The 27,218-nt window shown below is 34.5% G+C and overlaps 1 protein-coding gene and 1 pseudogene across 1 annotated transcript in view; one reads left to right on the top strand and one right to left on the bottom strand.

Moving 5' to 3' along the window:
• Window positions 1-27,218, top strand: part of LOC145291477 (parathyroid hormone/parathyroid hormone-related peptide receptor-like) — a 1,157,133-nt gene that overhangs the window by 785,902 nt on the left and 344,013 nt on the right. The gene's annotated exons all lie outside the window — the stretch shown is intronic.
• LOC145291729 (U2 spliceosomal RNA) lies at window positions 2,886-3,024 on the bottom strand (annotated as a pseudogene).

Below are 27,218 nucleotides of genomic sequence, written 5' to 3'. Positions count from 1 at the left end.
CTTCGCGCGTTCACAACAATTTATGATTCTCTGTGAACCTAATGCTTCAGACTTTTTGCATGAACATATTTCCATCGGGTGATTGTACATGTTTTCCTCTTCCTGAAAATAAGCTGAACCACCAACATTTACAGCAGATAGCACCACGGTAATAACACCATTGTTTGACATATTTCCTTGGAAAAGAATTTATAATTGAAAACTATTGAAATCTTTCAATATAATTTATTCTTCTTTTTTGTTTATATCGTATCCAACTGTATTTTTTATATACAACGTCATTGTTATAGCATCCAAACAAAATTCTTTACATAATAATAAACATAATACTACTACTACTACTACTAATAATAATAATAATAATAATAATAATAATAATAATAATAGTGATATTAATAATAATAACAATAATAATAATGATATTAATAATAATGATAATAATAATGATGATGATAATAATAATAATATTAATGATATTAATTATAATAATGATATTATTATTATTAATAATAATAATGATGATGATGATAATAATATTCATGATATTAATAATAATAATGATAATAATAATCATAATTATATTAATAATAACAATAATTATATTAATAATAATAATAATATTAATAATAATGATATTTCTAATAATAAAAATAATAATGATGATGATTATATTAATAATGATGATAATTATAATAATAGTAATAATAATGATATTAATAATAATAATTATATTATTAATAAATAATAATAATAATAATAATAATAATAATAATAATAATAATAATAATAATAATAACTAGCGGGACCTGTGGAAATTCTACAGCGGTATTTTTCATATGCAATACATTCTTGGATATGGTACTAATTATGTCAATAACTTTTCATCATTTGTAACTCACCATTTTACACACCTTACTAAAATAATAACTATGATATATTGTATAGGCTGATTATTTCATTACAAACACACACATCAATTAACTCACATTTCATCATTTTTCATTCTTAGATATGTTACTAATTTCGACAATATTTTTTAAAATATTTTTAAGCAACATTATCGCCCAACCTTACTAAAATAATAACTTTGACATATTTGCTGGGCTGCTTATTTCATTTCAAACAAACCAATCAATTAACCTCCATTTCATTATTTTTATAATTCTTGGACATGTTACTAATTTCGACAATCATTTTTCATAATTTGTACCCACATTATCTCCCTCCGCCTTAATAAAATAATAACTTTGATATATTGTCTGTGCTGATTATTTCATTACAAACACACTAGTGCATGAAATAACATTTCATCATTTTTCTTAATTCTTGGATATATTACTTATTTCGACAATCATTTTTCATAATTTTAACCCATATTTTCGCACCTCCCTCTTTACTAAATAATAACTTTGATTTATTGTCTATGCTGATTATTTTATTTCAAACACACCAATCAATTAACTCGCATTTCATCATTTTTTATAATTCTTGGATATGTTATTAATTTCGACAATAATTTTAATAACTTTATCCCACTATGTCCCCCTCCTTACTTAAATGATAACTTTGATATATTGCCTGGGTTTATTATTTCATTACAAACAAATCAATCAATTCTGGGTATTCTCATAGCATATATGTTTCACCTATCTTATCCAAACCCGGGTGACGCCGCATATTCTGCTAATATATATCGTTCACCTACCTCATTCGATCCCGGGTGACGCTGGGTATTTTGCTACTATATGCTTTCCACCTATCTCATACACTACTGTGCGACGCTTTCTGATAGTATATATTTGCACATCTCATTCAATCCTGGGGCTGACTTCATGTCCGCCATCCCACTGTTGAAAATATACATTAAATAAAGTAATATCTTAATCGTAAACTTTTTTAGTCATTTTCGGGATTGACTTTATATCCCTAACCCACTGCTAAAAATATACATGAAATAATGTAATGTCTAAATAGTAAACTGTTTCAGCCATGTCTGGAACTGACGTATAATCCCCACCCCACTGTGGAAAATATACATGAAATAAAGTAATGTATAAATCGTAAACTTTTTCAGCCATTTCCGGGACCGACTTCTTATCTCCCATCCTACTGTTAAAAATATACATTAAATAAAGTAATGTCCAAAACGTAAATGGTTACAGCCATTTCCGGGACCGACTTCATATTTCCCGCCACAATGTTAAAAATATACATTAAATAAAGTAATGTGTAATGCGTAAACGGTTTCACCCATTTTCGGGACTGATTTAATATCCCCCACCCCACTGTTAAAAATATACATGAAATAAAGTAATATTTAAATCGTAAACGGTTTGAGTAATTTCCGGGACTGACTTCATATCCCGTAACCCACTGCTTAAAATATACTTGAAATAAAGTAATGTTTAAATAATAAACTGTTTCAGCAGCTTTTCAAAAGTATTACACAGAAACATTAACACAGTTAGTGATTAGGCAACCATTGCTTCAACATGAATTTCTGAGTGTAATCTGTTTCAGCATTCCAGTGACTTAAATCCCCACCCTTTTGGTCTTTGTTAATGGAGGAGAAATCCTTCATTACTGATACAATTTTTATTTTTATTATTGACCAGAGTGCCCCTTTGGGGAGCTGGTCTCCCCCTAAATTTTTAACCGACCTAATGTCCGATTCCGCCCTTGTTGGGAGGCAAGTAAACATAAAAAAAATAATCGGAACGGAAATTGTCCAGGGCATTTTATAATTAATCAGAAGTGACATTTCTAGGGCATTTTGTAATTAAATCAGAAATGACTTTTTCCAGTTACTTTTTTAATATTAAAACTTTGTTACATTAAACATAGTACCTATTCACAATGCCTCCCCACGGGACAGATTTAGACACCAGGGTTGTTTTTAACGTGGAGAAAAAATTGTCTTAGTCGTAAAGGTTTTCTCTTCCACTGAGAGAGAAGAAATTGAAATGTAGCACCTGAAGAACAGATACTACACTTTGATCTTAGCCAAAAGGCTAAGAAAGACAAATCATTTTTATTAGCTTTGCCTCAACAGCGAGACCAGTTTTTTTATATATATATTTAGGGTGACAAGGTTTATTTAGAATATTTGACTTTCCTTTTTTTAGGGATGCACAGCATGATAACGGACGGAGCGATAAGCGCAATAATATAATGATGGTGATACTAATAATAATAGTAATAATAATAAAAAATAATAATAATGATATTATTAATAATAATGATATTAATAATAATAATGATATTAATAATAATAATAATAATAATAATAATAATAATAATAATAATAATAATAATAATAATAATTCTGATTTCGTTTATGAACGCCTCTCTGGACAGGGATGGGATTCATTTCCAGAGGATTTCCCTTAATCCCGGCTTCAAACCAGGAGCTTCAAAGATCAAGGGTTTCCCTAAGGATGTTGGTTGTACCTATAATTGCAGAGGTCTGAAGGCCGCTTAAAACATCGGGGATTTGTAGTTTTTTCAATTGTCCTTCCAGACGACTTGATACTACTCCTAGTGTGCCAACTACGACCGGGATTATTTGTGTTTTACCCCCGTGTATACGCCTTATTTTCAAGGCCAATGGAGCATAATTTGCTCCACTTCTCATTCTCCTTCTCTCACAATTCCTGTCCAAGGGTACTCAGAAGTCTACAATCTGCCAGTTTTTTAGACCTTGTCAATGACGACCAAATCCGGACGATTATATTCAAATTGCTTAGTCGTTGTGACACTTTTGTCCCACCATACCTCTACCTTGCCATCCTCACTTGTTCTCACTTCATCAGCCACCTCCTCAAACCATTTTCCAGCACACTTCACCCCAACCCTCTTACACACCTCTCAATATATCCGGTGTTCCATGCGATCGTGTCTTTTACGGTACTCTCTCTGGGCAAGTCCACTACACCCTGCTGCAAGGTGCACAATTGACTCTGAGGTCTTACCACAAATCCGGCATTCTGCAGCAATTTCCTCTCCTAGAACCACTTTTTTGAACAATCGCGTTCCTAATGCCTACTCTTGTGCTGCACAAACAAAAGCTTCAGTACTCTTAGCCAGATACCCAGCTCTAAGCCATTGCCATGATCTTTCATCAGTCACTTCTGCTGTATCCTGGAAGAACCTTCCTTGCATTTTCTTCCTAGCCAGTTCCCCTGCCCTTTCTCTATCCATACGTTTCACATAATCAGCCTTGGTCTCACATACCTCCACTTCATTCCCACATCTACTCCTCACTTCTTCTAACCACATGTTCCTTCAACGACATCTCCTCAGTTCTAACACAATCTTTTACACTTTTCAATCCTTTCCCACCATCTTTCCTCTTTTAATACAGCCTTGCTACGCTACGTCAAATGTGAAATATACCAAACATTGCGAAAACTTTTCTTGTTTTGATATCCATGGCATACAAATCCTTGTCAGACCATTCTAAAATGCCGAACTGTATCTCAAAACACTGACTGCCCATGCATTTACTGCTTTCATTAGGTTTCCTCTATACAGTTTCGACTTTGCAATTAGTTTCACTCTTCTAAGATACTCCTTCCTGACGTTTTCCTTAATTTCTCTGTTCATGATGCCTACACCCTCCAACACTCCAAAATACTGATATCCTGTATCTTCTATTTCTTTCATGATTTCTCCATTTGGCAGCACTATTCCATTCGAATGAACCTTTACTCCTCTTTTCATCACCAGCACCGCACATTTACTAATCCCAAAATCCACCCCAATGTCTTCTGAGTATGTCTCTACAAGTTCTACCAGTCTCTCCATTTCCTTTTCATTTCTACCGAATATTTTCAAATCATCCATAGATGGTTGAGGCGTCTGTCACCAGATCCAAAGTTATACCCCAGTTTTTCTCTCTTCAAGAGGATGCTCAGTGGCATCATTATCATTACAAAAAGAAGCAGCGATATCGAATCTCCTTGAAATATCCTACGTTTAATTCCAACCTGCCCCATCTCCACTCTGTTTTCTGTCAGCACCGTTTTCCATTTAGCCATACTTGTCTCCAAAAGCCCTACCACATTCTCAGCAACCTTCATCATCAATAGTGTTTCACGTATCCATGAATGAGGAACCATGTCATAAGCCTTTCTGTAATCGATCCATGTTACGCTCAGATTCGTCTTCTTCTTCTTCGCATCCTGCATTATTGCTTTATCAATTAGTAGTTGCTCTTTAGTACCTCGCGAACCTTTCCGGCACCCCTTTTGTTCGTCAGGAAAAACACCATTACTCTCTAGATGTTCATAAATTTTCTCCGCGAATATTCCAGTCAACAGTTTCCACATCAATGGCAGACATGTAATTTGTCTATAATTATTGGCATCTGTTCCTTTTGCAGGATCTTTCCTAGTCAGTGTTGTTCTTCCCTTCACAAGCCAATCAGAGACATCTCCCGACCAGAAGCCCATCACTCAATTTGGACCAGGTGCCTTCCAGTTTGTCATTCTTCGTATGACAGCCTTAACGTCATCGATGGTTATCTCAACGTTCTTCATCTGCTGCATTTCTGATAGCCTTTCTCTGACCTCTCCCTACCAGCTAGCCTTCTTATTATATCGCCCTTCGACAGACCAAATCCCACTCCAGAACTTCCTTGCATCTTTTGCATTTGGAGTGTTATTTCCCGCCTGTTTACTACCATTTAATTCTTTCTACAGCTGAGACTGATTGTTCCGGAAAAGGTTGTTCTGCCAAAATGCAACACTTTTTCCAACAAAGTTCCTAATTTTCATACCACCAGTGTAGACCTTCTCTTTCAATATTGTTAGAACGTTCATCGTTCCCTTTTCCAGCAATCTATACCTCCTTTCAAGCTCGTACTTGGCTTTCTGTCCTGGTTTAACTCTTTTTATTATTTCTTCGATTCTAACAATGTCTTTCCGCCACCGTTTAATACTTTCTTCAAGCAGCTTCTGCCAGTGTGGCCTTCTATCCTTCATTTCTCCCTTTTTCTTCTGTAATAAGCCAAGAGGATTCGCAATAACGTATGACGCTGCATACAGAAGCCTGTTAAGTTCCGTAATCGATATGTTCTTTCTTATGATGTTGTGAATTACTCCTTGAATTATTTTTACCTCGTTTTTCACCTTCCGCCTATCACTACTCTTCATACTTGGAATCTCTATGATATCGTCTCTAAGAAGAACCTCTCTTAACTTCTGAAGTACTTTTTTTCTACAGAAGTCAAAGTTCGAACTTCATCACCACTTCTCCATACATCTGCTCCTTTCACTGGCTCCATTGTCTCAGAGTCAATGATCTCATCTGCCTTAGATCCTTCAAACACTTTCTCATTACTTCCCCTAACCATAGGATTCCATACCTCCTCAGTTGTCCGTCTCCCATCATCGTTTACATTTCCCTTCTGCACTTCCACTCTCTCAGTTCTTTCATCAGAGCTAGTTTCATCAATTTTACTTTCGTTATTCATTTCATTCCTAACCATCCATTCAATCTATTCTCTTGCAATCACTGAAAGTAGGTTGTTATTTAATAATAATATTAATGTTATTTAATAATAATAATATTGTTATATAATAATAATAATAATAATAATAATAATAATAATAATAATAATAATAATAATAATAATAATAATAATAATAATAATAATAATGCAAGCAAAGAGACCAGATATCATATTCATCGCCAAGAAAAAAAAACTGCCAGATTGTAAGATTTTGCCGTTTCAGCAGACCACACAGTGAAGATCAAGGTGACGAAGATGAGGGGCTAATTCAATGGGCTGGCCACAGAGTTCAAGGGGATATGGAAAATGAAAACAAGCTAAGATAACACCACTAATAGTAGGAACGTTTGGAACAATACCGAAAAACTTCGATAAGGGAATGGGAGAGATAAGAATCAGTGGGATAGTTGAGAAGATACAACGTATAATAATAATGGAAATGGATGAAATATTAAGAAAACCCCTTGAATGTGGGGATTAGCATAGACACATGAGCTACAAATACAAATTGGACACAGAAACTGTTACAGACGTAAAACACAAAGAGGCATAACATGGAACCATGGAAACTGAAATGGTATAATTAATAACTCCCTGCGCTCCTGGATCACCACTTTTTCGTGTGTTACAAAAAATTGGATGATAAAATTAACTGAAATGTTACGAAATATACTAGAGTGCGCAGACATGTCGTACATAAAATTAAGTAATACAAACAGTTATAGAACCAAATATGCATAAAATATTAAACAAACCCAAGGAAATCAAAATTGCTAAGGTTGATGTTGAAATAAAACTCCTATGACCCCCGCAACACAATAAAATGGGTGACACCATCATCATTTCTTACCACACAAAATTATCGTGAATCATCAACTGGGATGAAAAGACCGAGATAGGAAAGCAGCATTCAAACCTCTAAAGGGAGGGCGGGGAGAATATTTGCGATCTGAGAATGCGTGCTGCAATATTTTTTGCATAAAAATGGATAGATATTTATTTGCTTCCCCACGTGAGCAAAGTATGACACAAGGTCAGTTTTTATGTGAGGTGAAAGGGGGAAGGGGATGGTACATATAGGGTTGTCCCTACATGTACCAACAACCAATTGCTACAAGAGCAATGGTCACAAAGTACAGGATCTGCCGGAACAGAAACTACACTTTGCTCCCAGCAAAAGTGCCAGCTATGACCACAAAGATTTGTGCGATTTTATTTATAACCATATATAACGAATAAATCCAATCCTAGAACCGCTTTTAAAATATACTGAGTATTTTTATAATTCTTCAGTGATATTTTTCCGTCGAAACACGAGAAGACAACTAGGTTTCTTTTAATTTGTTTGCATTGAAAACCTTCTACGATTTGATATGTGTGGCCATATTATTTTGCTTGGACTTGATGTGATACGCTACTTGTGATAATTCAGAATAAATCATTATGATCAAGAAATAATTATATAGTCAATTAAAATTGAATGACGTCACAAAACAAGCTTTAATTTTATGTTGTTAAATGCAAACATTACCTCGTTATGAGTAATTAATTATATATATATATACTTGCATGGGTGCCCGGCGTTGCCCGGGTGGTTGGAGGTGTGTGTTGAGCAAAATAAAAAGAAAGTGGAAAAAAACCTGACGTCTTTGCTGTTACGACCACCGCGAAACCGGAGGTGACGTAGGTTTAAATTAAGGCTACACAATCGAAAAGTGGGAATGACTTTCGAAAATATCGACGAAAAAAGTGACCCAACAGTGTTGAAAAGTGCCCAGTTGAGGGTGAAGAAATGAATGTTTTTAGTCAATTTTTCGATGTCTGAAGGGCCAGGCTTCAAAACGATACTGATCTTGTGAAAATCTGTCGCCTCTGTCTTAAGTTTTAGCAGACATGCAAACATACATACATACATTTATATATTGGTAGCTCAAATTTTCGATCCAAATCGATTAAAATGTTTGCACCATCTCTGAATACTCTTTATGCAAAATTTCAAATGTTTAGACCAGAAACTGTCTGAGTAATTTGGGAGAGACCGCAGAGGTCCATTTTTTTTCAACTTAGACCCCTATTATGACCCCTTAACATTTATTGTTTTGGACTCAAATCAAGTTAAGTTAGATCCATGTCCAAGGAATCGATATCTAAAAGTTCAAGTGTTTATACCCAAAATTGGCGGAGGTGTTTGGTGGAGTTTTCAAAGGTCAAATCGTTGAACTTTGACCCCCTTAACAGCCGAATTTCTGGCCGAAAATCAGTATCCTATATATCAAACTTCGAGTCTGTAGACTGAAAATTGACAGAGTTATTGCGTAGGGAAATGTAGACATACAGACACAGAGACACACACAGAGACAGACAGACACCTTCACTTATATATATATATATATACTAGCAAAATTACCCGTCATTGGCTGGGTTCAAAAGCATCCTAGAGAAAATGAACTCTGATTTATGAAAGTATGATAGGTTATGAAAAGGAAGGGTTGTAAATTTGGGTTGAATTTGGGCGTATCAAAACCAAAGCAAAATATGATGAAAGTAAAAATAAAATATATAAACCCCATAATTTATTATACCATACCTGTTCACACTGAAACACTTATCACAATATTCAGCGAATCTATTTTAAAAAACCTTGTTAAACTTTGTGACATATTTCCATTCTATGGACGTCAGGCCCGAACGAACACCCCATCATTTTATTATACCATATTTCTTCAAACTGAAACATAATTATCAAAGTATACTTATATCCTACATAGGCGCCACCAAAAATTTCAGCAATAGAGTGGCCTTACATAAGAGCAACATCAAAATTGCAAATAACAGACACCTCTATGTTTCAAAACACGTACACACATGCAGTGGAAACAGCTTCAAAATAATGCCAATCTTCCAAACAGACAATTATTTTTGTTTACTTACACAGGAAAAAAACTTTATAACAAGATTCACTCCTGAACTAAACAGAGCCTAATATCAACACACAAAAACATGAAATGCAAGGCACACTCGCATGCACATCCATATACATCTACACACCCACACATAAATCAGAACCGACACATTAAAACACACACACGCGCGCGCATACAACCACACACAGACATAACACCCCTATCTCTAATACAACACACTGAACAATACCAACTTAACCTCGAAACCAACAACACTAGTAAACACCTAGAACCATAGTATAATATCTGTTCCAACACCTCGCCCCCCCCTTCAGTCAGTGGAGGAGAAATCTCTCATGACTGAGACAACTATCATCCCTTCTATTATCCCCCCTCTCATACCTATACCCCTCCAATAGGCCCCTCCCTTCTGAGGAACGAGATCTTCCCCACACTAGGAACCGATCCTGGGTCTGGCCAAACCCACATAGTAAGACAAATAAATAGAAACATTAAAAAATCCCCTATACATATTTTTAAATACACCCCTTTATCTAAACAAACATAATATAAAGAACACCCGAACAGTTAAGACTGAAACGAAAAATCACAATACTAAAATCTAAGAATCCAAAAAATAAACATCAAAATAGAATGAAAGCACCCCTACCCTTATTTCAGAAGAGCTAGTTCTCCCCCCTCCTCACACATATACATTAGTAACGACCTTGGATCACAGTCACTTTCCTAGGGAAGCAAATAACTTCATAATGCTATAAAACAGTACACACATTCTTCAAACCAATAAAAGAAAACACACACACACATCCTACCCTAAAGGAAAAGAAAAAATCACAGGCAGAAAGAGAGAGTGAGAGAGAGAAACACAAGACAGGAGTGACCACAGCCCAATAAAACAGTAATAATAATTGAACATTCCAATGAATAGTAGACACTTACACGTTTCCACCTCTTGGACACATTTCAAATGAACTACGAAAATGCTATTTTTACATCTCCAACACATTTTGAAAATAATTTCTGAAGAGGACGCTTCACAGAACGTCTGAAACGCGTTAAAAACGATTTCAATGATTAAAAAACATTATTACAATGATTTAAATATAATTCTCAATGAAAAACCAAGACACGGAATAATAAAATAATGTTAAAAAATACACATTGTTGGTGACCACCCCCTTATTTAAATATACATCTTTCTTTCGATGGAATTCCTTAACCCATTTTATTTATATATATATATATATATATATATATATATATATATATATATATATATATATATATATATATATTAGTGATGGGACGATTCCAATATTTTCCTGATTCCGATACAATTAATAATTCTGATTTTGATTCTGTCGTAATTTATACGCTTTTTTTTTAGTTTAAAATCAATAAATATTCATTGTTTTGTTTTTATATGAACCATGGAAAATGAAGTTTTACACCAAAACAAATTTCATCAGTACAAATAATCACGTTTCGCATCTGAAAATAAGCACATTTTTTCAGATTCCCTTCTCATTCCTTCGATTCCCAATTCTGATTCTGATTGAAGGTTTTAGATGGGAAAAGTCATTGATCAGGGTGAGTATTGGCTGGAGAGAGTTTTATATGGGTATCTGAAACGGTCCTAATCATCGGATTTGAAACCAACGGTACCAATGACATTTCTCATCTAAAAGCTTACTGTAAACAAAATAGAAAATATAAATACGCTCTTATTTAAGGATTTTCCTTATAATTGAGCACTTTGTGGATTTGTTTTTCAAAAAAAACTAATTATACATATACAGTGTTACCCAAAAGAAACGGGCCCCAACACTAATTAGGCCTCGTTACTTAACGTTTTGTCCGAATGAAATGAAACTTTGGTCATAAATAGTTTATTATATTCAAAACATCACATCAAAACACTAGAGTCTGTGGCCTTTTTTTTCTCCGTTGACTGTAAAATGCTCAGAAAAACAATTGAATGTCCTCTGTTTTTTTGGATCACCCTGCATATATATATATATATATATATATATATATATATATATATATAAAATAAGGACCATCCACTTATCAAATGTTTCCTTTTCAGATTAAATATGTTTGTAACTCTTTTTCAAGGTGTTTTTTTAACATACTTTATTAACTGTTTGCTCGTATATATATATATATATATATATATATATATATATATATATATATATAAGGAATGAAAAAATACCAGCGGTGGTTGACGTTATGTTTTAAGAAAAATAGAAAAACCGAATGAAATTATTAAAAAATCAACGTTTCGTCCTTATTTCAGAGGACATCTTCAGGATAATTGAAATAAAAATGTAAGAAAAGAAAAAGTCATAGATCGTGCGAAAAAGACAGTTTTTGAATCCTACCCATGTCGGGAAGGACAAATATGTGTGCGTATGGGAAGGTTGGGTTGTTCGATGTCTATATATACACTTTTAAAAATGCATTAAAATAAATATGTACATTTTTTTTTCTCTCTTCTGCAAAACTACTCATTTTCCTGAAACATTCAATTCCTGGCTAGCCGTTTTTCCTTGAAGATTGGAGAAGAAAAAGTGATATCGAACCTAACATTTAAAATAAATCAAACCTACAAAGTAACGACAACAATAATGGTACAATCGTGATTGGTGTTCCTGGAACTATTTCAAATAATGTATAAATAATTAGATGTACTTGATGACATTGGAAGTGGAATAATAAGTTATAAGCCAAAAGCTACGGGAGCTAACCGCGACATGACTTAAAAACCTAGCTAGAAAATAATGATGCAATAATATCAATGAACATCTTCGCAAACCAGCATAAAGTACTGAAATATAAGGAGCTGGAAATCGAACCAATAGAATCTGAGAACACAAGGCGAAGATCAACTCGTCAGTGATCGGAAGTTTAGTAATCATTGTTTTAAAGGTAATGAGACCATCTCGACAAAGTTTTATGAAAATTTAATGATTTCGTTTGATTTATAATTTTTTTTTCATAATTAATTCAAGAAGGATTATTTAACGTTTTTTTTTTTACATAGGCATCACCACTTATCAAAGCCAAGAGGCCACTCGAGGATAAGGGTTAAAGAGTGTACAGTAGAAATTGAACAATATAGTAATCGTTAATAATGGAAATTCGGTAAATTTGTCAGCTTATATGGGACGGTTCATCAAATACTTGTTTACGTTAGACTTGAAGACAACCATATTATAGTCAGTTGGAAAGCAGGACAACGGAAGATAATTCCACAGGCGTTCATGGAATCTACGTTTTGAGTGGGGAAACTAGTGATAGTGTTTTCTGCTAGACGGGCATTTCTTGTGAAAGTCTGGCGAGGGTGGACAATAGATTGGAGCTCAGCCGAGCACCTGCCATGAAAATAACGATAAAGCAGAGACAAACTTGCAACATCTCTTCTATGAGAAAGAGGTTGCAGGGAAGAGAAAAGGACATCCCCTACGAGACTACGAAGTCTATTTTGAACTCTACCAAGGCAGTATAAGTCCTTTCTAGCAGCTCCTGCCCAGATGAGGCAACAGTACTCCATCCTTGGACGTACCTGGCTCTTATATAGATAGAGAATTGCATCAGCAGTGAGATATCTACTGGATCGATAGAAGGATCTCACCATTTTTCCAACGGCTTTGGCAACTGATTTAATGTATATGTTCCATTTAAGATCAGAAGTAAAGGTCAAGCCCAGATGCTTGTCAAAACATGAGGCCTCCTCAAGACGAGAGCCATTTATTTCAATTGATGCCAGGTGGGGATCAGAGCGTTGATGATGTAAAGATAAAAGCTTGGTTTTAGATGCATTAAAAGTAACAAGCCACCTCTTTCCCCATTGTACCACTTGCTCAAGATCAGACGAGAGATAATCAGAGAGAACTTGGTCGTTTACGGTCTTAGATGTGCTACCATAGATAGTAGTGTCATCAGCATAGATGTCTACGAATGATGTAAGGATGTGATTTGAAAGATCATTTATGTAGATCAGGAAGAGAGTTGGCCCAAGATGGACCCCTGGGGGACTTCAGCATTAATACTGAGAGCTTCTGATTTCTGCCCATCAACCATTACTCTTATGAACCTATCAGAGAGAAATGATTTAATAAATGTAGAAGACATTTCCAGCTATATCGTAGCTGGAGATATTGTGAAGTAAACCTTTATGACATACTCTATCAAAAGCCTTTGATATGTCAAGAGCAATTGCCCTAGAAATGTAGCCTCCGTCGAGAGATTCGCTAATCCTATGAGATATAACTGTAAGCACATCTGCTGTAGATATAGCAGAACGGAAACCATATTTCGCGTCACTAAGAAGGTTATTTTTGCTAAGATGGTTGATTATTTCTCTATTTAACACAGATTCCAGAAACTTACTCATGACGCACAGGAGATTTATTGGACTGTACTGAGATGTAGATGACCGATCACCTGAATTCTTAAATACGGGGCATACTGATGAGATTTTCCAAGGTGACGGGAAGTAATTCTCCTTAAGACAATGTTTAAACAGTTTTGTAAGGATGGGCGCTAGTTCTGGTTGAAGTCTTTTGAGTACTATAATTGGAATACCGTCAGGGTCGGTTGCTTTACTAGAATCAAGGTTTTTGATTAGCTTGGTAACATAACATACAGATATTTGTATATCACATAGCATGTTTTCTGATACAGGAGGAAATATTGGAGGTTAGCAGCCTTGGTCGCAAAGGTTAGAATTATCTGCAAATTCTTGGCAAAGAGTTTGGCTTTGTCTGATGCTGACGATATGACCTAAGGTCCATTTATAAGAGTTGGGATAGAACACACGCTTCTGTTCAGGATTCTGTTTACTATTTGGCAAAACTGGTGGAAACCAAGCCGCTGCTCAGCTACTTTGGACTTGACGAACTGGGCATACAACTTTAAGGTCCTCCTTTTTTTAAATACATTTCATTTTAAAAAGTTATGTTATATTTTATTTATTTTGGTTTTAGTCCAAGTTATTTCTATTTATATATTTTAACATCATCAAAATGGAATGTACAGTTGAAAAAAAAATGTGCACTTTCGACACATAGTTGTAAGTCTTTATTTTACATTTAAAAAAATGTAGATTTAAAAAACGGCAACATCTTACGTTCCACTAACCCAGGTTAAACCGGTGTAACGTAAGGTATTCACCTAAAATATTTTTATTGTATCTATAAGAGAAGAAAGTCTCTTTTTATTATCTGATTTTTTGTAATTCCAATGCTTATCGGATGAATTTCTGTATATAAAATATATCTAAGAACACTGCCAGACATATAAATTACATTTGTGTGAAATTTGCAAAACCGTGTTGGAACTTATGAGGAAGGAAATCACACAATATGACTTTTATTTAATATATATCTATATACATACATACATACATACACACACACACACACACACACACACACTCACACATATATATATATTAGTGTTGGATCGATTATCCGGAATCGGAATCGGGAATCGAAACATTCGGAAATTTAGGGGGTATTCTTTTAATTGGCTTATTTATTTGATTTTGTTTAAAGAAAAATATTCTACTGCTAATAGTAATACTAAAATAATAAGTATCTATCGCTTGTAAACTATTAGTAAAACTAAAATCGATAGATCACCCTCTATATGTGTATTTTTACGTTTGAGAAAATATCTGCACATTTAACATGTATTTTTATAGTAAACTGAAGACAATGGCAACTTTATAGTTAAATATTTAGAGCATTATAAAAACTGGAATCGGGAATTTAATACGGATTCAGTAATTGTATCGGATAAAGAAAAAATATTGGCATCATCCCAACCCTAATATATATATATATATATATATATATATATATATATATATATATATATATATATACCCATGTTTATATATATATACCCATGTACACACATATATATATACATATATATACATATATATAAACCCATGTACACACACACACTCACACACACGCACACACACACACACACATATATATATATACTAGCAATCGGTGCCCGGCGTTGCCCAGGTGTTTGGAAGTGTATGCTGAGGAAAAGAAAAACGGTCAATTTTTTTAAACTTTGACCCCTATTATGACCTCTTAACATTTATTGTTTAGGGATCAAGTAAAGTTAATAAGTTAGATCCATGTCCAAGGAATCTATATATAAAATATCACGTGTTCAGACCTTAAATTGTAGGAGGAGTTTGGTAGAGTTGTCAAAGGTCTAATTGTTCAATATTGACCACTTAATCGCCAAATTTCTGTCGAAAACCTATCACATCGATTTTACCAAATCTTAGTACCCTGTATATCAAATTTCGAATCTGTAGGCTTAAAATTGACAGAGTTTTAGCGTAGGGAAATGCACACAGACGCACAGACACACACAGACACTATCACTTATACATATATATATAAACATAAACATCATATATATAAGGATAATAGTACGCCATATATATAACAAAAGACCATTATTTACTGAAGTGAAAGGAAAACCCGGGGGAACTTTACCCAAAAATAAATCTATATTTTTTTGTGTGTATTGATAGTCTGGTACTTATACAGTTTAGTGACGACATTAAAAAATGGAAATATTGAAAAAAAAATTTTATTGTACGTAACTGTTATAGACTGAAGTTCTCCGAAAAAAATTTCACTTCATTTGATCAAGTAGTTTTTTTTTTCAGCGAAAAACAATGATTTATCACGGCTACGTCAACGTGGCCATTTTGGAAATGTTATTGCAGGCCCAGGAATTCCCCAAGGGCAGGTAACTGCCGTACATAGCAGAATACCTCCATTTTAGGCCAATCTAGCCCTTTCCCCCCCCACCACCAGAATGAGATTTTTTTTTTTTTGCGAAGACAGATGCCATTTTTGGGGTGTTTTTTTTTTTTTTTAATTTGTAACAGAAGTAAATAAACGAAGTTTCGAAGTTATCCATGCGTGTCCAACTGAGCATGTTTCGAAAATAATCTCGTATAAAAATTCTTCAATTCTTTGCATTCTTCAATTTCTTTGCATATTCAATAGTATTCTTATTTAAAAAAAAAAATACGCAAAAAAATTGCAGATTTAAAAAAAAAAAAAGAAAAAAAACGTAAAAAAATTGCAGATGTGTTGTGCGGTGCGCATCTCAATATGGCGAGAAAAAAAGGCTAGATTGCGAAATTTGGCCTAAAATGGAGGTACTCTGCTAGGTACTTTTCCAAAATGGCCACGTTGACGTCGTCGTGATAAATAATTGTTTTTTCGCTGTAAGAACAAAGCTACTTGATCAAATGAAGTGAATTTTTTTTTCGGAGAACTTCAGTCTATAACAGTTACGTACAATAATTTTTTTTTCAATATTTCCATTTTTTAATGTCGTCACTAAACTGTATAAGTATCGATAGTCTTATCAACACCCCTTTTTCTATTTATTTAAAAAGAAAATACAACTTTATACAAATTCCCTATTAGTTTTTTTTTCGGTTCTCTTATACGATGATCATCTTTATTTAACTATTACGTGTAATTATATTCATACAGATATTCTATATGATTTATATTTGCGTAATATTTGCGTAGAAATGAAGAAAATCAAATTTACTGTGTATTTATCGTGTTGCCATAACAACGTGACGTAGCCAAGGACGGTAGTGGACGTGAGTGTGTGTGCGTGTGTGCGCGTGTTTTCGTGCTGTATTGTTTGTAGTAGTAGTAGTACTAATAATCTGTCCAGCGTTTGCTTTCTTGTTGTGTGAATGGCGGACGTTGAGTCGGAGGTTGGATTGTGATGTCTGTAAGTTTCGTATTTTTCTAATTTGTAAATGGCAAGTTAGAAAAAAATTAAACCCTTCCAAGATGGACAATAAATAAGACCAAAATATTTTATAGTAAAGTTAAGAGCGTAAGAACTATACTTTTTTAGGAGATGTGATTATTGGATTAACCAATCAGAAATCGTCTGTGGCACACACATCTCTGTTTTTATAGATATATAGATAGATATATATATATATAGTCATCCACATACAGTACTGTTTCGCTGTTTCACAGCTCATCAGTGCGGCTAGACAGGCAACTACCTCAAGCCAGGATATAAGGATATATATATGTGTGTGTATATATATATATATATATATATATATATATATAAATATATATATATATATATATATATATATACATATATATATATGATTTTCTCTTTATTTATCTTACAATTTTATCTGTTTACCAATAGTTGATTGAATATTTAACCGGGCAACAACGGGTAAACATCGTTAGTATTTTATAGAATTATTATTTTAGGTACGTCTTCAAATGTTCAGAATTTTCTTTATTTGTTGATTAACTGCATACTGACATCATTATACGCGCAAGTTAAATTACGTATCTTCATCTGTTATAAAATAAGTCACGCTTCAAATGTTCTTATCTTTTTGTTTTGCCTGGTAATGAGTCATCCTACCGGATGCCAGACATAAACCAGCGATTTCCACCAAGAAATCTATTTAGGGTCCTCATTGTTCTTTTAAGCGCAAATGTTTGGATTTTTTTGCACTTGGTTCACCGGATATCTTCACCGAATAGTTTGTTGTTTTTTTTAATTTTTCATGGGCCCGTTTTTTTTGGGGGGGGGTCTATAATCACTGGGTTGACTGAGATCTTACAAAGATTACAGTTTTTATTTATGTCGCACATAAGATACTGGTTTTAGTTATTTTCTCCCTCTAAGCTATGTATAAGTTAACACCTTTAGGGGTACTGACGTTAACTAGAGTTTCTTGTGAAATAGTATTTTCGTTTGTCTTGTACGTTAGTCTTTAAATAACAGATTGACCGGATGTAACTTATTTTTTATATATTCAAGCGTATCTCTAAGATTCTGTCTATCTGTTTGTTTTTCTGTCACGTTTACGATTAAAATAGGGTTTACGTTGTTGAACACGGAGTTTGAATTGCCGCTTCTTAACTTAAATACGCCAAATCAGTTCTATAATCTGTCACGCTTAAGTCTTAAATAATATTCACCACTAAAGGCACAGAATGAAGGGACGTGTCTTAAGAATGACCCTTTCTTATTTTAATTTTGGATAGCACTCAGCTGTACAACTCGTGATATTCCGACGAAAAAGAATTACCTTAAGAATATGACGATTGGCACAATTGAATTCTTCAATATTTCTGCTTAGTCGTTCTGCGCAAAAGAAACGCAGGAACCGGAATGTCGAAAAATGGTATTTTAATTGGCGTGCGTGCTTAAGTGCGTCTCGTGCTATTTTACCTCACTGATCCTTTTCTGAACTTGTACAGATGCATTTCAAGACAAGAATATTTTCGGCGGTGATTAAGATATTCACTTGACACCACTTTCCATCTGGAGCTATCATTCAGAAAAATGCACCGAAAAATGTCCTTTGCGGATTGAACAGAAAATAACAGCGCGCACGATAGCATTTTATACTAATTGTTTTCAAATTCATAGAAAATCCGGAAATGTTCAATAAACGCACTTTTTTTTTTAAACAGTTGCTATTTTATACTAGCTTAAACACCGCCCAGGTAGGCAGAATTTAATCGAGTAATGTTGCAGGTATCAAGGACAAAGTAACATGTCCCGAGATGTAACCTCTCTCCCACAGAAGAGACGTTGCGAGCCTGTCCTTGTTTTATCGTTATTTCCATGGCAGATGCTCGTCTGAACTCCAATCTCTGGTCCCCCCTCGCCAATCTTTCACGAAAAACACCCGTCTAGCTGAATCCACTGTGAAAAATTTCCCCACTCTATATCTGTGCCTAAATCAAAACGCGGATTCCATGAACAAAGCTTCTTTCTTAGAACTGCACGCCTGTGGAACTCTGTTCCGTCTGCCTGCTTCCCTCCGGACTACAACTTGGATGTCTTCAAGTCCAATGTTAACAAATTCCTAATGAACCGCCCCCTTAAGTAAACACTTCAGCAAATCTCCTCACTAACGTAATGTACTTGCAATAACCCTTATCCCTTAGTGGCTTCCGGGCCTTGATAAGTGGTGATCACTGTGTAAAAAAAAAGGTCGATAGTTATACAAGAAAAGAAAAAACATAATGAAATTAAAGATGAATTGCCTGAATCTTCGCCTGCAAACGAGAAAGTATTACAGTATATTGCATGGAGGTTATCTCGGACGCGAATTTGTTTTATTATTCAAAACATAAAGTGTCTACGGGGATTAAGAGAGATGAACCACTATTCAGTAACGAATTCTTCCATTAATCATTATATATATATATATATATATATATATATATATATATATATATATATATATATGACTACTTCATTTGATCACATAAATTAATAAACGAAAATATAATTTTATGCGTAAATTTTCAGTATTAACTTCAACAGTACTCAATATATAGCTAGAGCTAGTCGTCGTCTTTTTTATATCCAACTACACTTATGTTGAAAATAGCTCAGCTTACTTAGATATCTACTCTTCGCATGGAAAACACACATAAAGGAAGGGATGAACCTAAGGTTAACTGTACCTTTGTCCTGAAAGTGCCCGCTCATTGGTTGATTAGGATGGGCGCGGTGGAAACTAGGAAGCTGATTGGCTAACTAGAAATTCAATAGCATGTGTGTAGATAAAAACAAGATGTAACCACAACTCTTTGCATAAGCCTGATGAATTCTCACGAAAACGAAACGCGGAATATTCTGTGTAGCTTAATTGCCATATATATTTTTATAACTTACTATATATATATTTGTGTGTGTTTATTTCAACCTCGAGTGTATTAACTTAATTTTTACCTTGAATCATCTGATAATATGGACGAATAATCTTTATCTCGTCTATTCAAAACTTGTCATAAATTAAGTTAATTCCCTCAAGGTTGAAATAATAAAAATAGCAATAGTCATAAAAATAATAACATATACTGAAATCCCATAACATGTAGTAACTACTTTACCGACAATTTTTCAAATGCTTCCGGAAACAGCCGAAAGATGCCGACGCGGCCTTGTGACAAGTCCTAGATCAGTAAAAACAATGATTACGTCTTGTAAAAGTACCTGCAAAAGTAATATTTGCGCAATCTTCAACAAAATTCCTCCTGTGTATTGATGAATGACAGTGGCAATAACTGTAGGCCAACTAGAAAATTCCGAGATAAGCGGAGAAAAATTGGTGTGATGTTGGAAGTTTCCTCTTCCTAGATTACCTACACAACCGAACGCGAGATTATACGCGGAGGATAAAATTGTAACCTTAGAAAAGATATGATTATATTTCTGTTTGATGAAAACCGTTTTCTTTTTCTTTTTTCTTTTTTTTTTTTTTTTTGCAGACCATCTACTATTTAGCCAGTTGTGTACAAATCCCAAGAGCGATAAGTGCGTTCTATCATCTATGAAAGTGACACAATGTTCAACGAGCGAGATCGGAGATGCGCCGCTGTACAACTGATGTTTTCTACCGATCCAAGTTATGATATCACCCTCAAAATGCAGATACGGACGGTTCAAGGCTTGAGGGCACAGCTCAACAAAGTTTCCGGACACGGTTCTGGTATTACATCGTGCCACCTCACATCTTCGAGGTCGGTTTGAAAGCCAACACCAAAGCTGGATGTGCTGAAGAGGGTGGTGACCCCCTGGTGCAATCAGGTAGCCAATGGCAGACCATGAGTGTAGCAGTAGGACGCGGCGCCGACCCACAAGTACAATGAGACTCAGGCTTGGTTTTAGAAAGAGTGCTACGACTTTGTACCCTTCTTTCACTGTCCCCATACGTTGAGGCTATCACCAACATGACCTCTCACGGCACTAAAGCCAGTCTGATCGCCGCCATCCGCCGAGCTCCCGGTGAGCTCCCGCTGGTGCTTGTGGAAAAGGCATGCTCCCGAGGCGATGATTGAAACTCAAGACAATTACATTGTATAGATGTCAGCTCTATCACATAATCATCATATTACCAGAATTGATTTTTTCCATAAAAATTTTAAAATAAAGTTGCAGTGTTGTTATTTTAGGCCGACAAATTTACCGTTTCACCTTCTATTTAACCTTCTATTTAATTTTTAAACCCATAAAAAGATATATATATATATATATATATATATATATATATATATATATATATATATATATACGTGAACGTGTGTGTCTGTGTGTCTGTGTACATTTCCCTACGCAATAACTCTGTCAATTTTTAGTCTACATACTCGAAATTTGATATACAGGGTACTGAGATTTGGGAAAATCTATGTGATCGGTTTTTGGCCGGAAATTGGGCGATTAAGGGGTCAAAGTTCAACGATTCGACCTTTGAGAACTCTACCAAACACCTCCGACAATTTTGGGTCTACACGCTTGAAATTTTAGATATAGGTTTGTTGGGCATGGATCTTACTTAATAACTTGAGTTGAGCCCAAAAGAATAAATTTTAAGGGGTCATAATAAAGGTCAAAGTTAAGAAAGTTAACCGCTTTTTTTTTTTTTTGCTCAACATCCACCTCCAAATATCCGGGAAACGCTGGGCACCCATGCTAATATATATATATATATATATATATATATATATATATATATATATATATATATATATATATATATATATATATATAAATGTGATCAAAGAAGAGTATAAGGATTTTTTAAATGGAGAATTTTCGATATCATTAAAAGCTCGCATTAGTTGGATTATTCGGACTACTCTTATCATTTTAAGTGTTATTTTCGCAACGTTTCGGTCTATGTAGCCTCCGACCTTCTTTTTGTGTAAAATGTAGTATTGAGGAAGTACTATTCTTCAGGTGTGTCTTGTGGTATACAAGGGGAAGGATATATGAACTCATACACTTCCAAAGATTATAATGAAAGTTATACATTAGTCTGAACAGAAATCGAACCTGGAACAGCAATCTAATAGTTCGAGCCTGTAACTACTACACTTCAACGAAGAACTAGTTGTAGTAAATAGATAAGAAATTGAAAGATAATAAATTCGAATATCCATGTATATTCCAGTAGAAATACGAAGATTTTGAATGCAAAAGTAATATTACTTAATTCTTATATATTTCTTCAGCATTTGTACACAAAATCATTCTTGCACCAAGAATGTGAGGCGAGGGTTTTAGTTATTAGACTTATAGGATAAAAACATATTTGCATATAATATTAGGTTTGCCACGAGTTTCAGACGCGTCAAATAGTATGATATAGGAAATAGACAAAAATTATAAAGATGCGCCTTACAATTTGGTTTCGTTCCGTCTGGCCTGTAATTTCGAACTAAAGACTCGTTAGATTTTTACATTTCTTTGTATTTATATTCTTGTATATATGTAATTTCTCACTACTAATTGACTGGAAAGGAAATAAAGATTGCTTCTATAAAGTTATCGAAGACACACACACACACCACACACACACATACACACACACACACACACACACACACATATATATATATATATATATATATATATATATATATATATATATCAAGAAGGATTTTCCGCAGTCTATCTTCATAAATAAATTCTGCATAATGTTTCGACAATCAGTTTCAACCTAACTTGATCATTACAAACAAAAGATAAATCTAGTTTTTCTTCTGTTTTATCGATGTATATATTTAGGTCACCCACACGTTTCTGCTTGAGTTATGATATCAGAGAGTGGGTTGGAAAAGTCAACAATATCCCTCCCTTCTCTCTCTCTCTCTCTCTCGCTCTCTCTCTCTCTATCTCCCCCTCTCTCACGCACACTTTCTCTATCTTCATTTTCCTCTATCAGCCACAACTACTTTCACTACAACTCATTACACTGTAAAGAAATATGGATTAAATATATGAATGGTTAATTGTAGGTATAGACCGTTCATACCCTCGAAAAAATTCCATCAAAAACCAAACAGCCAGCCGTGGTTCTCTCCGCAATGTGTTGCTGCCATTGCGCATAGAAATCACTTTTTCCATTGCTTCCAATGTAATAGATGTACTGAGACTAAAGCCGCTTTCAGAACTGCCAGCAACCACTGTAAAAAAGTAATAAAGAACGCAAGAGAGTTGTATACTCAGTCCGTCAAGTCCAAATAGGCTGAGCTGTGGCTTAGTTCCCACCAGTTTTGGTAAATAGTAAACAGAATCCTGAACAGAAGCGTGTGTTCTATCCCAACTCTCATAAATGGACTTGAGGTAATCTCGTCAGCATCAGACAAAGCCAAACTCTTTGCCAAGAATTTGCAGCTAATTCTAACCTTTGCGACCAAGGCCGCCAACCTCCAATATTTCCTCCTGTATCAGAAAACATGCTATGTGATATACAAATATCTGTACGTGATGTTGCCAAGCTAATCAAAAACCTTGATTCCAGTAAAGCAACCGCCCCTTTACCGTATTCCAATTATAGTACTCAAAAGACTTCAACCAGAACTAGCGCCCATCGTTACAAAACTGTTTAAACGTTGTCTAAAGGAGAATTACTTCTTGTCACCTTGGAAAATCTCATTAGTATGCCCCGTATTTAAGAATTCAGGTGATCGGTCATCTCTCTCACAGTACAGCCCAATAAGTTTCCTGTGCGTCATGAGTAAGTTTCTGGAATCTGTGTTAAATAGAGAAATAATCAACCATCTTAGCAAAAATAACCTTCTTAGTGACACGCAATATGCTTTCCGTTCTGCTATATCTACAGCAGATGTGCTTACAGTTATATCTCATAGGATTAGCGAATCTCTCGACGGAGGCTACCTTTCTAGGGCAATTGCTCTTGACATATCAATGGATTTTGATAGAGTATGGCATAAAGGTTTACTTCACAAGATCTCCAGCTACGGTATAGCTGGAAATGTCTTCTCAATTATTAAATCATTTCTCTCTGATAGTTCATAAGAGTAGTGGTTGATGGGCAGAGATCAGGAGCTCCTAGTAATAATGCTGGAGTCCCTCAGGGTTCTATCCTGGGGCCAACTCTCTTCCTGATCTATATTAATGATCTTCCAAATCATATCCTTACATCATTCGTAGACAGCTATGTTTATGACACTACTATCTATGGCCGTAAACGACCAAGTTCTCTCTGATTATCTCTCGTCTGATCTTGAGCAAGTGGTACAATGGGGAAAGAGGTGGCCTGTTACTTTTAATGCATCTAAAACCAAGCTTTTATCTTTACATCATCAACGCTCTGATACCCGTCTGGCATCAATTGAAATGAATGTCTCTCTTCCTGGGGAGGCCTCATATTTTGACAAGATTCTGGGCTTGATCTTTACTCCTGATCTTAAATGGAACACGTACATTTAAATCCGTTGCCAAGGCCGCTGGAAAAATGGTGGGATCCTTCTATCGATCCAATAGATATCTCACTGCTTATGCAATTCTCTATCTATATAAGAGCCAGGAACGTCCAGGGATGGAGTACTGTTGCCACATCTGGGCAGGAGCTGCTAGAAAGGACTTATATTGCCTTGACCGAGTTCAAAATAGACTTCGTAGTCTTGTAGGGGATGTCCTTTTCTCTTCCCTGTAACCTCTTTCTTACAGAAGAGATGTTGCAGGATTGTCTCTACTTGATCGTTATTTTCATGGCAGATGCTCGGCTGAGCTCCATTCTATGGTCCCCGCCTCGCCAAACTTTCACAAGAAACGCCCGTCTAGCAGAAAACACTAACACTAGTTTCCCCCACTCTTTATCTGTACCTAAACCTAAGCGTAGATTCCATGAGGCAAGCTTCTTTCTTAGAACTGCACGCCTATGGAATTGTCTTCCATTTTTCTGCTTTCCAGCTGATTACAATATGGTTGTCTTCAAGTTTAATATAAACAAGTATTTGATGAGTCGTTCCATATAAGTTAACAAATTTACCGAATCTCCATTATTAACGGTTACTATATTGTTCAATTTCTACTGTACACTCTTTAACCCTTGTCCTCGAGTGGCCTCTTGGCCTTTATAAGTGGTGATGCTTATGTAAAAAAATATATATATATAATCATTATTTAATGTTATATCATGGGTATGCTAACATCAGATGTATAGCAAGGAAGACTTCACACTAAAAACTAAACCTCCCCCCCCACTTCTTAATTCCACAATGTACACTACTTTTTTTTCCGGATTATCTCATCAAATACAAACTTAACTTTGAGATTAAAAAATAAAAAATTGAAAAAATAGGTTTATGATTTTTATCGTCGGGGATCAGTTTTTAATTATAACTTTCTACCAAATTGAACACCTACTTTGTGGCCATCTTCGAGAAAAATATGGCGACTGTCTCACGTAACTGGTGAATATATAAAGTTTGTTTTTTTTTATCTGTAAATTAAGTCTGTAACCGATGAGATTAACTGAGAAAAGTTTTTAATAGTGTAAATTGTGGATTTTAGAGGAGGGCAATCTCGTTGGCGTCTGCCGAAAGCATCTATAACAAATAATAATAAAAAAGGAACTATATCTTCATACCGAAACAAAGAACTTATTAAAAAAGAAGAACTCGAGATATTTATATCGAACTCGAACTAGAACTAGAAATGGCCGCAAGGTGGCGTAGTAGATAACGTACTTAGAAAATTCAATTCTATGTCATACTATTCTGAGGGATCGGGTTGATGGTTCAATACTCAGTGCTGGCGACATTCAAAATACAATTGCAAATTACTTATGACTTCTACCCAGTCATGGCTGACAGAATAAGAACATACTACTCTCATGGGTTAAATAAAGAGTTCCGGGCAGGTTCGAAAGAAACATTCCTGAGTTCGACAAGATATACCTGAATAGGATCCAAGTTTACATTGCCCGAAACGTTTTGTGAATAAAACTCAAGTCCGAATAATTAGAAAAAAAAAACGAATAATGAATCATCTAAAATATTCAGAAACATAAAGCCTAAAGAATTTTACAAACGAGGTATTTCTAAGATTAACTGATACACACACACATACATATACACACAAAAGCATTCATACACACACACTTAAATAAATATATATTATTTACAGAAAGTTTAGATGAGACAAGTCATCGGTATCGTCGGTTTCAAAACTAATAATAGGCGACCTATTTTTACCTTATTTTTATTTGAATTTTAAATTTTGGGTTGTTTCAGATAATCGAGATTTGAACGAGATCTTTTATTATATCTATATGATTCTTATTCCGGTTATAAAGCAGATGAGTGTCAGCTGAAGAAAATTGGATATTAGTATCTAAAACGGTCCGCTATTATCAGGTTTGAAACCGACAATACCGATGACTTGTCCAATCTAAACTTTCTGCAAATAAAAAATATAAATAATACGCTCTTATTTTCGGAATTTTTTATAATAAAGCACTCTGCTGGAATACTTTTTTCCAAAAATTATAACTCTGTATATATATATATATATATATATATATATATATATATATATATATATATATATATATATATATATATATATATATAAATATATATATATGTATATATATATATATATATATATATATATATATATATATATATATATATATACTAGCAATTCAGCCCGGTTTTCCGGCATTGCTCTGGTCTTATGTACTGTTCATAACTTTATATATATATATATATATATATATATATATATATATATATATATATATATATATATATATATATATATATATACTAGCAGATCAGCCCGACTTTGCTCGGGCTCTATGTACTGTTCATAACTTTATGTGCATATGTATATATATATTAAAAGGTTTGACTCATGTTCAGGTAACCTACAACTAA

The sequence above is a fragment of the Euprymna scolopes genome, chromosome 12, assembly GCF_053919585.1.
Source record: "Euprymna scolopes isolate OS-2025 chromosome 12, ASM5391958v1, whole genome shotgun sequence".
NCBI classification, from domain to species: domain Eukaryota; kingdom Metazoa; phylum Mollusca; class Cephalopoda; order Sepiida; family Sepiolidae; genus Euprymna; species Euprymna scolopes.
The sequence above is the reverse complement of the archived record's forward strand: the minus strand, read 5'-3'. Positions and strand labels throughout refer to the sequence as shown.